At 48.0% G+C, this 5,000-nt stretch overlaps 1 protein-coding gene across 1 annotated transcript in view; it reads left to right on the top strand.

Annotated features, from left to right (window-relative positions):
- Window positions 1-5,000, top strand: part of myo10l3 (myosin X, like 3) — a 188,515-nt gene that overhangs the window by 62,561 nt on the left and 120,954 nt on the right.

Genomic DNA, 5,000 nt, shown 5'->3' with positions numbered 1-5,000 from the left:
ACATCACAATACTCCATAATGACGTCACAATACCCCATCATGACGTCACAATACCCCATCATGATGTCACAATACCCCATCATGACGTCACAATACCCTATAATGACATCACACTACCCCATAATGACATCACACTCACCCCATAATGACATCACACTACCCCATAATGACATCACAATACCCCATAATGACATCACAATACCCCATAATGACAAAGCGAAAACAGGTTTTTAGAAATGTTTGCAAAAACTGAAATATCACATTTACATAAGTATTCAGACCCTTTACTCAGTACTTTGTTGAAGCACCTTTGGCAGCGATTACAACCTCGAGTATTCTTGGGTATGACGCTACAAGCTTGGAACACCTGTATTTGGGGAGTTTCTCCCATTCTTCTCTGCAGATCCTCTCAAGCTCTGTCAGGTTGGATGGGGAGCGAAACCTGTCCATCCTCTGGCTGGGCCACTCAAGGACATTCAGAGACTTGTCCCGAAGCCACTCCTGCGTTGTCTTGGCTGTGTGCTTAGGGTCGTTGTCCTGTTGGAAGGTGAACCTTCACCCCAGTCTGAGGTCCTGAGCGCTCTGGCGCAGGTTTTCATCAAGGATCTCTCTGTACTTTGCTCCGTTTATCTTTCCCTCGATCCTGACTAGTCTCCCAGTCAATGCCGCTGAAAAACATCCCCACAGCATGATGCTGCCACCAGCATGCTTCACCGTAGGGATGGTGCCAGGTTTCCTCCAGACGTGACGCTTGGCATTCAGGCCAATGGGTTCAATCTTGGTTTCATCAGACCAGACAATCTTGCTTCTCATGGTCTGAGAGTCCTTTAGGTGCCTTTTGGCAAACTCCAAGCGGGCTGTCATGTCTTTTACTGAGGAGTGGCTTCCATCTGGCCACTCTACCATAAAGGCCTGATTGGTGGAGTGCTGCAGAGATGGGAGAACCATCCAGAAGGTCAACCATCTCCACAGAGGAACTCTGGAGCTCTGTCAGAGTGACCATTGGGTTCTTGGTCACCTCCCTGACCAAGGCCCTTCTCCTCCGATTGCTCAGTTTGGCCGGGCGGCCAGCTCTAGGAAGAGTCTTGGTGGTTCCAAACTTCTTCCATTTAAGAATGATGGAGGCCACTGTGTTCCTGGGGACCTTCAATGCTGCAGACATGTTTTGGTACCCTTCCCCAGATCTGTGCCTCAACACAATCCTGTCTCGGAGCTCTACGGACAATTCCTTCGACCTCATGGCTTGGTTTTTGCTCTGACGTGCACTGTCAACTGTGGCACCTTATATAGACAGGTGTGTGTCTTTCCAAATCATGTCCAATCAATTGAATTTACCACAGATGGACTCCAATCAAGTTGTAGAAACATCTCAAGGATGATCAATGGAAACAGGAAGCACCTGAGCTCAATTTAGAGTCTCATAGCAAAGGGTCTGAATACTTATGGAAATAAGGTATATCTGTTTTTTATTTTTATTCATTTGCAAACATTTCTAAAAACCTGTTTTTGCTTTGTCATTATTGGGTTATTGTGTGTAGATTGGTGAAGAACAACTTTTATTTATTTTAGAATAAAACTGTAACGTAACAAAATGTGGAATATGTCAAGGGCTCTGAATACTTTCCTAATGCGGGGCTGGTCATATCTGTGTGTCTGTCTCCAGTATAGAGTCAGTAGCAGGGCTGGTCATATCTGTGTGTCTGTCTCCAGTATAGAGTCAGTAGCAGGGCTGGTCATATCTGTGTGTCTGTCTCCAGTATAGAGTCAGTAGCAGGGCTGGTCATATCTGTGTGTCTGTCTCCAGTATAGAGTCAGTAGCAGGGCTGGTCATATCTGTGTGTCTGTCTCCAGTATAGAGTCAGTAGCAGGGCTGGTCATATCTGTGTGTCTGTCTCCAGTATAGAGTCAGTAGCAGGGCTGGTCATATCTGTGTGTCTGTCTCCAGTATAGAGTCAGTAGCAGGGCTGGTCATATCTGTGTGTCTGTCTCCAGTATAGAGTCAGTAGCAGGGCTGGTCATATCTGTGTGTCTGTCTCCAGTATAGAGTCAGTAGCAGGGCTGGTCATATCTGTGTGTCTGTCTGTCTCCAGTATAGAGTCAGTAGCGGGGCTGGTCATATCTGTGTGTCTGTCTCCAGTATAGAGTCAGTAGCAGGGCTGGTCATATCTGTGTGTCTGTCTCCAGTATAGAGTCAGTAGCAGGGCTGGTCATATCTGTGTGTCTGTCTCCAGTATAGAGTCAGTAGCAGGGCTGGTCATATCTGTGTGTCTGTCTCCAGTATAGAGTCAGTAGCAGGGCTGGTCATATCTGTGTGTCTGTCTCCAGTATAGAGTCAGTAGCAGGGCTGGTCATATCTGTGTGTCTGTCTCCAGTATAGAGTCAGTAGCAGGGCTGGTCATATCTGTGTGTCTGTCTCCAGTATAGAGTCAGTAGCAGGGCTGGTCATATCTGTGTGTCTGTCTCCAGTATAGAGTCAGTAGCAGGGCTGGTCATATCTGTGTGTCTGTCTCCAGTATAGAGTCAGTAGCAGGGCTGGTCATATCTGTGTGTCTGTCTCCAGTATAGAGTCAGTAGCAGGGCTGGTCATATCTGTGTGTCTGTCTCCAGTATAGAGTCAGTAGCAGGGCTGGTCATATCTGTGTGTCTGTCTGTCTCCAGTATAGAGTCAGTAGCGGGGCTGGTCATATCTGTGTGTCTGTCTCCAGTATAGAGTCAGTAGCAGGGCTGGTCATATCTGTGTGTCTGTCTCCAGTATAGAGTCAGTAGCAGGGCTGGTCATATCTGTGTGTCTGTCTCCAGTATAGAGTCAGTAGCAGGGCTGGTCATATCTGTGTGTCTGTCTGTCTCCAGTATAGAGTCAGTAGCAGGGCTGGTCATATCTGTGTGTCTGTCTCCAGTATAGAGTCAGTAGCAGGGCTGGTCATATCTGTGTCTCTGTCTCCAGTATAGAATCAGTAGCAGGGCTGGTCATATCTGTGTGTCTGTCTCCAGTATAGAGTCAGTAGCAGGGCTGGTCATATCTGTGTGTCTGTCTCCAGTATAGAGTCAGTAGCAGGGCTGGTCATATCTGTGTGTCTGTCTCCAGTATAGAGTCAGTAGCAGGGCTGGTCATATCTGTGTGTCTGTCTCCAGTATAGAGTCAGTAGCAGGGCTGGTCATATCTGTGTGTCTGTCTCCAGTATAGAGTCAGTAGCAGGGCTGGTCATATCTGTGTGTCTGTCTGTCTCCAGTATAGAGTCAGTAGCGGGGCTGGTCATATCTGTGTGTCTGTCTCCAGTATAGAGTCAGTAGCAGGGCTGGTCATATCTGTGTGTCTGTCTCCAGTATAGAGTCAGTAGCAGGGCTGGTCATATCTGTGTGTCTGTCTCCAGTATAGAGTCAGTAGCAGGGCTGGTCATATCTGTGTGTCTGTCTCCAGTATAGAGTCAGTAGCAGGGCTGGTCATATCTGTGTGTCTGTCTCCAGTATAGAGTCAGTAGCAGGGCTGGTCATATCTGTGTGTCTGTCTCCAGTATAGAGTCAGTAGCAGGGCTGGTCATATCTGTGTGTCTGTCTCCAGTATAGAGTCAGTAGCAGGGCTGGTCATATCTGTGTGTCTGTCTCCAGTATAGAGTCAGTAGCAGGGCTGGTCATATCTGTGTGTCTGTCTCCAGTATAGAGTCAGTAGCAGGGCTGGTCATATCTGTGTGTCTGTCTCCAGTATAGAGTCAGTAGCAGGGCTGGTCATATCTGTGTGTCTGTCTCCAGTATAGAGTCAGTAGCAGGGCTGGTCATATCTGTGTGTCTGTCTGTCTCCAGTATAGAGTCAGTAGCGGGGCTGGTCATATCTGTGTGTCTGTCTCCAGTATAGAGTCAGTAGCAGGGCTGGTCATATCTGTGTGTCTGTCTCCAGTATAGAGTCAGTAGCAGGGCTGGTCATATCTGTGTGTCTGTCTCCAGTATAGAGTCAGTAGCAGGGCTGGTCATATCTGTGTGTCTGTCTGTCTCCAGTATAGAGTCAGTAGCAGGGCTGGTCATATCTGTGTGTCTGTCTCCAGTATAGAGTCAGTAGCAGGGCTGGTCATATCTGTGTGTCTGTCTCCAGTATAGAGTCAGTAGCAGGGCTGGTCATATCTGTGTGTCTGTCTGTCTCCAGTATAGAGTCAGTAGCGGGGCTGGTCATATCTGTGTGTCTGTCTCCAGTATAGAGTCAGTAGCAGGGCTGGTCATATCTGTGTGTCTGTCTGTCTCCAGTATAGAGTCAGTAGCAGGGCTGGTCATATCTGTGTGTCTGTCTCCAGTATAGAGTCAGTAGCAGGGCTGGTCATATCTGTGTGTCTGTCTCCAGTATAGAGTCAGTAGCAGGGCTGGTCATATCTGTGTGTCTGTCTCCAGTATAGAGTCAGTAGCAGGGCTGGTCATATCTGTGTGTCTGTCTCCAGTATAGAGTCAGTAGCAGGGCTGGTCATATCTGTGTGTCTGTCTCCAGTATAGAGTCAGTAGCAGGGCTGGTCATATCTGTGTGTCTGTCTGTCTCCAGTATAGAGTCAGTAGCGGGGCTGGTCATATCTGTGTGTCTGTCTCCAGTATAGAGTCAGTAGCAGGGCTGGTCATATCTGTGTGTCTGTCTCCAGTATAGAGTCAGTAGCAGGGCTGGTCATATCTGTGTGTCTGTCTCCAGTATAGAGTCAGTAGCAGGGCTGGTCATATCTGTGTGTCTGTCTGTCTCCAGTATAGAGTCAGTAGCGGGGCTGGTCATATCTGTGTGTCTGTCTCCAGTATAGAGTCAGTAGCAGGGCTGGTCATATCTGTGTGTCTGTCTGTCTCCAGTATAGAGTCAGTAGCAGGGCTGGTCATATCTGTGTGTCTGTCTCCAGTATAGAGTCAGTAGCAGGGCTGGTCATATCTGTGTGTCTGTCTCCAGTATAGAGTCAGTAGCAGGGCTGGTCATATCTGTGTCTCTGTCTCCAGTATAGAGTCAGTAGCAGGGCTGGTCATATCTGTGTCTCTGTCTCCAGTAT

This window comes from Salmo salar, chromosome 21 (genome assembly GCF_965601325.2).
Source record: "Salmo salar chromosome 21, fSalSal1, whole genome shotgun sequence".
NCBI lineage: Eukaryota > Metazoa > Chordata > Actinopteri > Salmoniformes > Salmonidae > Salmo > Salmo salar.
The sequence above is the reverse complement of the archived record's forward strand: the minus strand, read 5'-3'. Positions and strand labels throughout refer to the sequence as shown.